This window comes from Oenanthe melanoleuca, chromosome 1 (assembly GCF_029582105.1).
Source record: "Oenanthe melanoleuca isolate GR-GAL-2019-014 chromosome 1, OMel1.0, whole genome shotgun sequence".
Taxonomy (NCBI): domain Eukaryota; kingdom Metazoa; phylum Chordata; class Aves; order Passeriformes; family Muscicapidae; genus Oenanthe; species Oenanthe melanoleuca.
In genome coordinates this window covers 64559648-64573049 of record NC_079333.1, presented here as the reverse complement: position 1 = coordinate 64573049, position 13402 = coordinate 64559648, and positions in this window count along the sequence as shown.

Sequence of the window (13402 nt, the reverse complement as noted above, 5' to 3'; positions counted from 1 at the left end):
ACATTTGGATTTTGGAAAAGAAACATCCACTTTCTCCAGCTAATAATTAAGTCTTCTAAAATTCAATGCATGGATGAATATGAGAGAGGAAACATCAGAAGAACCAAGAGAATAATTATCTTGTGAGGGAAATATATGGGGAGGATAGGAAAGAGCAAAGATGTGTGGGGCAGGAAACAGTGACACTGGAAGTAGAAATATACACAGAAGGAGTCAACATGGAGCTGAAATAAAGCCAAGATTGATACAACATAGACATTGTCATAGGTGGCAGATAGGAGACCTGGAAATACAGAAATGGTAATGGACAGGGAGATAAAGTAAAGTAGCCTATAAGGCAGTGATGGGACAAGGCAGGGTGCAAAGGAATTGGATGTGTGCCCAGTCTGGAGCAGGATCTTGAGACTTGTGACTGGGGAGACAGGAGACATCTGGACCAGCAAGGAGAATGGAGAGGCTAAGATGCAGAGCTCAGAGAAAGAGAGGAAACTTAGACAGAGTCTCTGTTGGATGCAAGGAAGTGTATGACACACTGGGCTTTATAAATCAGTGTCAGGAACAACATCCTGCCAACAAATGCAGGATGAACAAAATAGAAACTGAAAACTTCACTGTCATCCTGGGAAAAAACACATTTTTAAATGCTGCCTGCCTCCTACATGGAGCTGAATGCATCTGAAAATATCCTCTAATTTGCATACAAATAGCTACATAAATTGGGCTTGATCTTGCTTGTGGTTGTAAACAGAGGGATGGGAACAGGAGGCAGCACAGAAAATGTTATTCTGGACTCGATTTTCAGTTCTGCTCCAACATCACTCTGTGACCTCATGGGGATGGGCAGATCATATACTTGAAAAATCTGACTCTTTCTGGGATATTTAGAATAGGGCTGTTCTCCTTAATTTTGGATATTGAAAAGTTACACACCTAATAAATATAATTGTCTGAGGCAATTACCTCAGGCTTGATTGATGCTGAATGGAGGAAAATAGGTGGACAGCCATTCTTCTGACCTATTATAAATGTCTGTCCTAGCAAAGATGAATTGCCCTTGGGAGAAGGAGTCTATTAGCAAATGTGAAAAGAACAGAGTGTAAGTACATTGGATTCAAATGTCCAAATTGTAGGCACCTGAATTACAGCCCATGACTTCAAACTAAATTGCCTCTTTTTCAGGAACTTGTTTGAAAATACTTATTGGCAGTACTTAACATTCTCTGTAAGTGTGTCAAGAGCTTCAAATGTGACATGTAAATATACATATTATGAATAGCAAAAATAACCTCAAATTTCACATTTTTAGCATTTGAAAGGCCAGATCTTTTAACAACAAGAACATTGAAATCTCAGTATTTCAGACTGTTTTTCTCACTTCTTTTCCCCTCTGACCTTAGTCATTGAAAACAAAAATATTTATATGGTACTTCTATGCAAGCTCACTGACACTGCATGCAGATGATGATGTTTTCTTCTAGAAATATTAAGTCTATTAGAAAGTAGCTTCTCTGACATTATTATTTACAGTCTCAAACAGAAGTAAAATCTATATTTAAATCTAATCTAAATCCATACATATACATATATAAATAAAATTTTGTATAGGCATTTGTTGTCTAAATTTAAACCATTTAGTTCCCTCTATACCTTACAGAGAGGTTTCTCTGAAAAGGCAAGTAATTCCATATTAAAATGTGCACCCAAGACAGATGAGATAAATCCTTTCTAAGTGCATCTTTTCACTACTGACTACTTGGAAGAACATGGTTTAGGCTAGGCTCTGTATCTCCACATTCCTGCAGCATACTCCTTCTTTAGGGAGGCTGCTCTACAGTATCAGTTTTATTTGGTTTTATTTTTGTGAGTATTATTTGTTCCAGCACGAAGAATGATCTGCAGATCTTTGCTGCTCCTTCCCAGTTCCTTTGTTACTTGAGGTCCACATTGTGTACCTGTCCTCTTGGCAGACTGCACATCCCTCTGTGCCCTGGGTGTGCTTGACTGTCAGACTTGATGGATCTCCTATGAAAGAAACTACAGCCATAACTGAGCTCTTTTTTCTTTTTTCTGTTTTTCTGATACTGATGTACATTTCTTGTCCTTTCTCTCACACTCTCCCTTTTGGATGCACATCTCCTATCTTTTGTTTTGATGCTGACTTGCCTGCACTTCAGTTCACATTCTTCTCTATTATCTGATTTTTAATATCTCTATTATCTTGCATTGCTTTACCTCACAGTGAGTTTCTTTCATACTCAGTGTCACTTCAACTGCTTTTTTTTTTTTTTTTTTTTTGGGCTAATTTATAGTGTGTGTTCTCCAGCGTTCCCCAGCACAATCTATCCAGGTATCACACTGCTTTTTCTGGTTTGTTATCATGCTCATGCTCCCATTTGCAGGTAACCATTTTCATGTAATTTATATGGTGTCTTTGTGTTCTCCTGTAGTTTGCCTGTTTCTCAAAGAAAGATACCTCCACTAAACAAGTCTAAAATCCTCAGTGTCTGGACAAATATCTGAATAATTTGTCGTGCAGGGTTGGCAAGAAGGTCTCTGATGTTTGAGTAAACAGTTCCATAGAATACCATAACAGTTTTTTGAGTTCTCTCCATTGAGGGGTGGTTGTCACACCCACCAGCTTCCAGGAGGTCCAGCCCTACCCACAACAATAAATAATTCCCTTGCTAGAACTCACATGTTGCTATTCCTTTGTTAGAGCTGAGCTGAAGCAAAGTCAGGGGAAGTCAAAGCCTTTTAACTGTGCTTGCCATTAAACTGTTGCAGGTGGTAAATGTTTTTGCCCAGATAGTTTACAGACTTGAAATCAGCTAGTGCAACTGCAACCCCATTGTCAGCTGTGGATACAGAGAGTGAGGCCACTTCCATGCCTTTGATGTTCACATCATAACGCACACAGATATTCATGTCCCAGGATATTCAAAAAACAGGAACAAAACAGAAAGCACATGAAAAAAAACAGAGCTGAAAAAGATCAGGGAGAAGCACCAAAAAGATACCTTGCTATGCTCATTTAGAGGGTTGGGTTTTCATGCAGGTCCTCTGATGGGCTGGGTGTTGTACTGTCCCTTTCCCTGTCTCAGTGTTGTCTCAGACTCATGGAGATTTCTTCTTCATTTAGAGAGCCAGCAAAGCAGCCTTATTTGCTCACTTCATGAGATGGCTTCAGATAGACTGTTAAAAGAGTTCATGCACAAGGGACTCCAGAATACATGTACAAGCTTTCACAGAATTTCATGGGAAATTTGCCAAAAGGTTAGCTTTACACTAGACTGTTTTCCCTTAACCTCCTCAGCATGAGATAAAGAGATATCAAGTGAGAGAGATCAAGTTTCTGATAGAGGCAAATGTCTGAAAGCTGACACAGATCTGTGGCTCTAGCAGGAGGAGATTGGTATGGAGAGTAAAGGAGCAAAGGGTTTTGGGCTGAGAGACAGAGGTACTCTGAGATCAGCCCCAACTGAGCTGAGCCACCTTCTGTTTCTGAATTAAACATTCACAATTCTGCTTGAAACCGGTGGCAAATTTAGGCCAAATTGAAAGAACAGCTCTGACTGAAGAAAGGCAAGCAAAGAAAATAACCCAACCACCAAACAGAAAAAGTGTTGGCAATGTCAAAAAGATTAGTTTCAGCATTCTCCAAGCACAATGTTTCAATTTTTTTGAGTTGGATTCAAAAAGAGCATCTGCTGAAGTAATTCCAGTTCTCATAGTCCTGGTGATTAGGATACTGGCCCAACATATTGAAGACCCCAAAACCTACATAATTTTGAAAGGGAGTAAGGGAATTTGAATATCTTTCTTCTAAGGAGACTTTTCCCACTGAACAATCAAATTCTGATTCTTTGGTTATTTAACTATTATTATAAACAAATATTCACTGTGAAGAAAGGGACTCCATAGGCTGGGAGTCTAGAGGAGGGAAACCTGATCTCAAGTCTTTCTTCCAAGTTTCATGACAAGGGGAAATTGGTCCCAGATGAGTGCTTTAATCAGCTTATTCTGGAGAGAGGTGACAAATGCTGCTGCATGCTTTTTGTGGTGTTTTTAATGGCTCCAATAGCTAGTTTTCATGCATGCTTCCCCCCCTTTTCTTTATTTTTTTATATTTAAAAAAAATTCTTCTATATCTGGAAATAAAAAGAAATCTATCAATTCCAACTGAATGAAAATCTTAATATTTTTTTCATCCAAACCAACCCCATTTTATTAATTTTGTGATGCTTTTTCCCCCTCAAATTTTCATTTTACTTCCTCAGCTTTTTAGTTCGTTCTTGAACGAAAGAGTAAGTAATTTCTGTGGCACACATTCAGCTTCCTACTGAATTTCCAATCCAGTGGAAATTAATAAGGGACAAACAAATATTTTCTACTTTTCTCTATAGAGTAAATGACCAAATCCCTTTCTTTGGATCCCTGTTTTATAGCACTCCACTGATTGTGTAAAATCATAATTTCAATGTCAGAAATAATACCCTCATTATCTGGCCCCATTAAAAATAGCTCATGAAGGACACAAGCCCCACAGATTATATTACTCTCCATTATTCCATTTTCCTGGGAACTTTTTCTTTTTGTCATACTTTATTGTACAAGACAGAAAATAAAATAGTTTTGCAATAATTTCTGGACTGTTTTGCATAGCGTGCTGTGCATCTTTTTTAATGTTTCAAATTCTTCAAGTAAGAAGCATATCCTAGCTTTACAGCATTGGCCTTCCAGGAGCTTGTGGGAATGAAGGATTTAGAAAGTCTATGGTAAAGGGATTACTACACATTACTGTTTCTTAATGACTATTACAATGTGCAAATTCAGATGCCAGTGCCAAATCAGCACTTTCAGCAAGTATTAGGGGAGATATAATAGAGAGGGAAAATTGGAGTCACTAAATTTTTTATCCAGGAGACAGGCTATTTCCTTGAGGATATAATTTTTTTTTACTAATATGAGGCAACTCAGATCTCAAGAATGTTGAATGTTCTTCTGGATGTACCGAACTCTTTGCCGACTATCAAGGGAGGCAGAAGAGCAACTTGGGCACTTAGTTGGCTAAATATGGACCACATTTCCTCTTGCTTGTTATTTGCAAGCTGGATGGAGAGTGCTGAAGAAGGCTCCTGCTGACTGGGGCTTCCAGTCAGTGGGCTAAGGTGCAGGAGCCCAGCGACTGAGGCAGAGCTGCCCATGCTGTGCACCCTCTCTCCAGCTGCCTGCCAGCCAGAAACTGTGGTGCAGAGCCACAGCTCATAAGGGAGGAGTAAAGATGAACATGAGCAAGAGGGGGTCTTGCTGCACAGATTCACTTTCCCATGTTTCTCATTTTTCTTATCTGTTGAAATAAGGATGATGGTAATTAACTTGCAAAGGTGGTGTGAAGTTTAATTACTGCACACACTCCTCAAATGCAAGATAGCTTAGTGCTCTATTTCTGTAGTGCCACTTTTTAACGTTGTGTGGGAAACTACACATTGCCTAGAAGCTGCTTGTGTCTGAAAAGAAGGAGAGGCAGAGGAGGGTGAAGTAAGAGAACTCTTGTTGGCATGTCTTTCAGTGTGTTGATAGTATTGGTGTGGAATGAAAAGACTAATAACAAAATCCTATCTTTCTAAATACACCCTTTGGGAATAAAATAATTTTGAACTATTACCAAATGCACACGGATCCACTTGTATGTCTAGTGACCTATTGGATATAATGCAGTAAGACTCCTTCAATAGCAATAACATTCTGGACAAGAAATGTAACTCTCAAATCCTCTCCTGGTATAAACAGTGCATTTATAAACTGCTTGGCAGTGAAGGTAATTATCTCCTAATGAACAGAAAATTGTGTCTGGGGAAAAATCGTGATAGAGAAAGAGAAGTAACTAATTTTTAAAATGGAATTATACATGTATTGCTCTTATTATAATAATTAGTTTTCTCCTGCTATGCTTTTTTCTTTCTATGTTCCACTAGACTATTAAATCAATAACAGTCTCTAATGTGTCTGAAAAAAGTTAAAGACAAATGAACTTTCCCATATGGATGTAATATTTGCAGCCATAAATAAATTCTTACTGTTTTTGTCAGGCTTTTCACACACCCACAGATTCTGCTATCAGCTAGTAAATCTTTGTGTAAAGCACTATGGGATCAGATTTCCCTGGATGAAATGTTGGCCAAACCAGAGACAAAATAATGTTGCAGAGAAACTGGTGTTTCCAAGTTCTGTCTTCCCTTCCAGCCCAAGTAGAATATTTTCTTTCTGCTTTTCTCCAGAATTTCCAACCGTGATGTCTACTTGGAGGGAAGGCAAAGCAGATATTGTTGCTGGTGAGATTTTTTTTTTTTGTGATAGAAGAGAGAATCTTGCTGTTGGACAGCTGGGATTTGGAAGTCAGAAGTGCAGCAAGTCACCTGGAATCATTGCTGTATTTCCTATTCTAGCATGACATCTGCTCAACTATATCAGCCAAAGTACCAAAAAAAAAAAAGAAAAAAATCCTCCAAGGTTTCTTCAGTAATCTTTAAGGGGATCTTTTGATATTTCTCTGCATTGTACACAGGGCTCCTATGAATGCTTCCAGAAAAGGTTTGCTTGCAACTAATCACATGATACCTCATATAAAACTGTACTTTCCTCCAGACCATAGCCCTTCACCTGTAAAAACTTTCCCTGAGAGTCACATATGCAGACATTAAAGCAGTGAGGTTTCAGAGAGTACCATGGTCTCAGCAGTGGCTCCACTAGACAAAACAACATGGTACCCATTTTATCAAATTGAGGGTGAATATGAAGTATAGAACCTCGTTGTCTTCATGAAAGTCAGAACAATGCTCTGTGAGGTGTTAATCCTGAATAATCCATTTATTTTTGAATCAAGGGATGCCACTAAATTCTTATTTCTGGGGAATTGCTTCTTTTCCACAAAATACTTCTTTTAGATTTCTTTCCTTTTGAAGCCATGGCAACTGCAGCCATGGCTTTTACCACCTATAAGAATTATTAATGCTCCACAGTTGAGCTGTCTTTAGCAATTAACAGATGAAAGGCTTAATAATAATAAGACCCCTAATCAGCAGGGTATATCTTATATGCACACTGGACTTGTGTACACAAGAAGGATTTGATGATGTCAGCTACAGATTGGTTCATACAATCCTACAATTACAGAAAGTAAATACCTCTGAGGGCTTCTGTAAAATCCCTGCCCATCCTCCTGCCCTGAAGCTGTAAAAGTTACAGGATTAGTTATCACTTTGCTGACATCTTGACTGAATTTTGCACAACTTGTTATCACAGCACTCCTGTGATGGAGATTCCCCCACCTACCTCAGTTGGCTTGACAGTCTCATTCCAGTGCTCTGTTATTCTCAGTGTAGACTCTCCCTCCTATGCCCACAGAAACACTGAATATCCTGAGTTGGAAGGGACTCACAAAGGATATCAAAGTCCAATTCCTGGCCCTGCATAATGCCTGCTCCACCTTTTCCCCTCAAAAGAGGCTGTAGACCACAATGATGTCACCCCTCAGTCTCCTCCAGGAACAAGCCAAGCAACCTCATCCACTCCTCATACAGCTTCAATTTCTTCATAGCTTTCTTTTGGACACCCTCTAATAGCTTTATATTTTTCTTATGTTGTGTGCCCAAAAGTGCACACGGCACTGGAGGCAAGGCCATGGCAGCACAAGAAGAGCAGGACAATCAATCACCCCCCTTAACTGGCCAGAGGTGCTTTGCCTGATGCACTCAGAACACAGCTGGCCCTCCTGGCTGAGCTCCTCACATCTGGAGCTGAAGTTTTGCTGGCACCTTTCCTCCTGCCACCAGAGATTTTAAACTCTGCTGCTTCCTGGTAGTGTACATGGGAATGCATCAAGATCCTTTCAAAACAAGTGTTCAACACACCAGTCCTGTGTGTTCAACACAGGGCAAATAAGTAATTATCTCAGGTGTGGTTTTTTCATTTGAGCTCATAACCTAACCCCTGGTTCTGTATTTATGCACTACATAGTAGTTACCTAAAATTCAGGACTTGACATTTTCCAAGATAGCAGTGGCTGGAGACATCTGCCATCCCTGTTTGTGTTCATTTCTTGCCTATGAAAAACATCATGACAGATTGGAAAACAGAGGCTGTATCACTGGGCAGTACCTAGATGATCTGCCAGATGTGCAATTAAGTTTGATGCAATATTAAACTCCCTATTCATTAATTAAGAAATTTGGATATATATCTCAGCTATCTCCTGCTGAAGAATGAGTCAATCAATGCCCTGAAGTGTGTTTTGAAGCTGTCTGTTAGCAGAAGCCATTAGCAGATAGACTTAAATTAAGAGATCTGTCGTGGGACTGAGCACCCAAATATCTCTCATAGCCCCATCATGGATAGGTTTGGGTAAGGCTGCATCTGCACAGCAGAATCAAGACAAGAATTTAGCTGAGCACTGTGCTAATGTAATTCCAACAGCTTCAGTAACAACCAATGCAAACAACAATGTTGTTAAGTTTGTGCTGTGGTGTAGCCATAAAAGTACATAATTCTGGATCTCACCACAGATTTTTGTCTGTGCTAGCAAAACTGAGGTAGCACAGATGTGCCAGCTTCTGCTATGAGGCATGCACAGAAACATTGATTTCAATGCTGAAAATAACCTGTGGGCTGGAGTGAGCTGTGTAATCCAGGAAGAGGAAAGAGGCCAGTTGGCAACTAATTTCTTGCTGCCTTTATTTCTCCAAGAACTAAATCAATTTTCCTGTCTGAATGGGGTTGCAGAAAAGCACAACCTTTTTAAAAGCTGCTTTTCTCCCCCCTTCAAATTCCCCAATCTAAACAAGTTCCACACACTTCCCACTGGAAGAACAGTTTTAGGAAAATCAATGGGTTGAAGTAGTCCAAGCCAGCAAAAGAGTAAGAATTTCCATTTGATGAATATTGCTCACAAAAAAAAAAAAAAAAAAAAAAAAAAAAAAAAAAAAAGGTGGAGCTCTGTAGGCAGAGCAGTATGTTATATCTTTACATTCTCTCTCTCTGTAAACCATGGAACCATAAAATAAATTATGTGTATTTGCCTCCTTGAACGTACTCCTCAGTTGCACTTTGCCTACTTATGTCTACTGGAATTACTTCTAATATTCCAAACCTCTGTCAAGATGTCAAACAGCTTCTTCTTCTCCCGGCAGAACAGAAAGAACTACCACAAAAATATTTCCTTCTTTTCCTCCAATGCCATTTTTTTTTGCATATGAGATTTGGAAATGACAGTTCACTCTGGGATTTATCTTTGGTATGAATGGGTTTTAGATTTACAGTATTTTTAAGTCCCAGCAATTAGGGAGAGAAAAGAACTGATTGAGATATGTGCCTTGTTAAGATACAGATCTGACAGTGTCTTAAGCTGGAGATGTGGAATTGATTTGTAGAAAAACCAACTGGAGAAAAGAATGCTGTAATTTTTACAACTTCTCTTTTTGCATTTTTTCTGTGTTTTTGCCAAACATGGCTGACAGCATGGAATGAACTCTGTGTTTGTCTATTGAGGAAAAGTGTAGTGGGCATGTCATTATATCCATCAATATTCCTGCAAGAGATTCCTACAGCAGATTCCTGCAGAATGGTGACAAGTCACTCCATGAGAAACCCTAAAAGGCTCTTTTAAAGGAAGCATTAAGACTGTCAAGGAGAATCACCTCAGCCACATGTAAGTGTGACATAAGCAAATTATTTCTGTATCTAGTCACTGGAATAGGCTTTTGACTGAGGCATGGTGTCCCAGGAAAACCACATGCACAAATTCCTCTGCAGGAACCTTGCCTTCCATCTCGTATTTCTTTTAACAGCATCAGACCTTCTCAGAAGAGCCCAAAGGAAGGGAAGGTTGCCTGTCATGTCACCAGCTTTTGTTGGAGGGACAGATGAAGGTGCCTGGCCCCAGTGTAAGGTGTGCTCCAATGGGTTAAACAGAACCAAATTCTACTCCCTGAAAGCCAAGTGACCTGGGCTGGCTCAGACATACCTGAAACCTCATGGACAGGCAAAGTGGTGTGAAAAAGTCATACATATTTCACTCTAATAACAGGGCAGATGCATCTCACAGGTCTAACTTTTCAGAAATGTTAATGGTTGCCAAAAAGCATCCCAAAACAAACACACAAACCCCAGAAACAAGTCCTGAGAAACAAGAAAGCTCAAAGATAGAAGGAATAATTCTATAGAGAAAAGTGAACTGGAGATTAGTTAAGACATGCAAATTGTGGCAGATTTTGAGAAAGAAAAATAAAAAAACCCTAAATGGAGGAACAACTCCTGTTGAAGATACTAGAGAGGACTAGAGGAATAACATAAAGCAATTTCAAGGGCTCTGAGTTTTTCAGAATAGTGCAAAGGTAACATTGAAACATGTCTGGTGGTGCAAATGAAGGCTTTTTATTGTACCTGTACCAGGGTGGTCTAGATAAGTTAACATTGAAAGTAGGCTGGTTTGTTGCTTTAATTTTCCTCTTTCATTTCTTATATCTCAGTGCTTGCTTATGCATATGAAGTAAATCACATCTGGGACTTGAAACACCATTGGCCTGTATTTTCTCTGGTTGCAAATTCTCAAAATGAAGAAAAACAGACACTTAAAGCTCCTTGGACTCACCTGGCAAAACAAAAGAGGGATACTCTGCATAGAGCAGCCAGAGCCTCAAAGTACTGTGAGGACTTTCTGAAGGCTGTCACAAAGTAAACTGAGGAAAAAGGAAATATTTGGGCTCAATGTGGCACAAACATGCCACCATCTAGAAATAGCTAAGATCCCTCCCCTATTTTAAATTATCATAGATTAAATGCCTTTTTTAACTTCTTCAGGCTTAAAAAGATTTACTGAAGACTAAATCAGCCTTGCAAAATCCTTATGTATGATAGTGATGAGCTTTTCTTGATGAGTACCGTATTGGGATGAGCATGGGAATTATCTTTCAGGTTTTTTAATTGTCCCCAGGCCTCAGAGAAAGAGCTGAATCAGAGAAATTTACATAAGAATTTTGATATGTTGCCCTATTGTTTTCTTAGAGGCTCAGTTTAATGTAGAAAACATCTGCCTGCCTTTGAGTGCTCTATGGATCATTTGGTTGTTTGAGAAATCCCATTTCACTCTTTTTCCTCCATTTCTTGGCAGAGAAGTGCTTGGTCTTGGTAGCTGTCAGCCAAGAGAAAAAAACAACAGAGAAGGAAAAAGGAGGGAAAGAAGGAAGGAAGGAAGGAAGGAAGGAAGGAAGGAAGGAAGGAAGGAAGGAAGGAAGGAAGGAAGGAAGGAAGGAAGGAAGGAAGGAAGGAAGGAAGGAAGGAAGGAAGGTCTATTTAATGCACTTAGCATATTTCCCACACTTGGCACATTCTGACAGAGAAGCCCTAAGACCTCATGACTTTTCAAGGCCAAATGTAACAAGAGTTAATTCCTCTTTCTGTCTTCCAGTACTTAAATCTAACAGCTCCTTAGGGCTTACAGAATATGCACTAGTTGTGTTTAACATTTGCTTAGCAACTTTTGCATCATTACTTCTCTGTAATTAGAACACCTAGTGGCAACGGTGATAGACGCTGTACAAATTAGTGATATAAACAACTAATTTCCCTTTCAGACTCCAGGAGGGGCATTATCTTTGTTTTCCTGTTTGATTTTGGCTGTCTAATGGTGAATCTGGACATACCTTGTTGGCTATTTTACTAAAAAAAAAGGAATAATTTTTCCATATCCCATTACTTGGCTTTTTGTTATTCCCCAGATGTTACATGTGAGAACAAGCTATTCTGTCTTCTGTGGTGATGTTTCCTCTTTTCTGTATCTTCCATGGAGTTGAACAAAAAAATGCTACTACACTTTTCTAATTTTGTCTGATATTTCTAACTTAGATAAAATTTATAAAATAAGAAATAATCCAAAACTGAGAAAAAAATCATAGGCAGCAGAAGCTAGACTTTCCTCACAGAATTTTGCACAGAAGAAGGATTCATTAACAACTTTCCTCCAGATTAGAAGGATTTGGTTACTTTGGTGTCTTATACTTTAAGATGTTCAAGGGAGACCTGCTACCCAGAGAGCTGCTGATCTGGAGGGGCTTTATGATATTTCTCCTATTTGATCTATAAATTTTAGCTAGTTGTATTTATTGCAATGCAATCTTTTCTTTATTGGTTTTGGTTTCTTTTTTTTTTTTTTTCCCCCTTCTCAGTAAGTGAAAAAAATCATGAGGAATTGGCCAAAGGACAAATGTGTTGAATTTTTGACATAGATTTTTTTCATCTCTTTTAGTAGGCATTGAAATTAAATATGTGTTAATAAAGAATAAGCTTTTGTTTAGGGTTTCATAACCCTAAACTATTTTTTTCTGTCAGCACTTTCTTTGTTAATTTCATGCCATAATCCCAAGGTTTTTTACAATCACAAGTGCACTTTTATGATAAGTGTGGTCTTTCTTTTGATCTGCCACAAGTATTATCTTTTATAGAACACAAAGAGCAGCAGTGAAATAGCCCAACTGCCCTACTTGATATCTCCCACCAGGTCCATGTGAGGCTCCTTGGGCTTCCCACTCTCTCCTACTTTCTGGCTAATAAGCAAACACAATGTTGAGGCTGGAGTCCAGGACTTTTCTTAAAACATCTGAGTGCTAAGAGATCTGATGTTTTGTGTGTAAGGAGAGCTGCTTTATTCTGTGCCATGCGCTTCCTGCGTGACCTTGGCAAAGTCGCTCACTTTGAATTTCAGAAAAGGCTGAAGGAGCTCGAGCTCCAGCCAGAAGCAGAAAGCAGTGAGGCTGAACCACAGCAGCAAATGAGTCCCTGAGATCCCAGATGCAAAAGGGGTCACTGACACTGCCAAATCTTTGTGTGGCCTTGTGTGCCCAGCCTAGGATTAGCCAAGGTGAAGGAAATAACACATTTTAACAGTGTCCTGTCTGACTCTGGTTGCCTGGGGCACTAGGGCCATTGGGACTGTCTCTGTGGTAGGGTTGCATAAGAAATTGTATTCTGGCTTCCCAGACTTGAATTAGTCTTCACTGTGTGGTCTCACATACCTAGTGGCAAAGTATCCTTAAGTTAAGAATTTTGTCCCTTTTAGACCACTCAGATATCGAGTGATAAAAAGTCAGTCAAGCATAGCAAAATGTTATGTAAGTATGGTCAGGATTATATGGCATGATGTAGATGGAAATGTTACACTTGGTTTCTGTTGTAAAAGACTGCATGTATATTTTTAATTTGCTCTTACAGATAGTCCCATTTGTTATATTATTCTACTGTTATATCCTATATATTATATATATATATATATATATTATATCCTAAACATGTACTTTTCATTGTTGTTTTCTGAAAGCTTGGCACACCCAAAACAGTAAAATACAGATGGGCT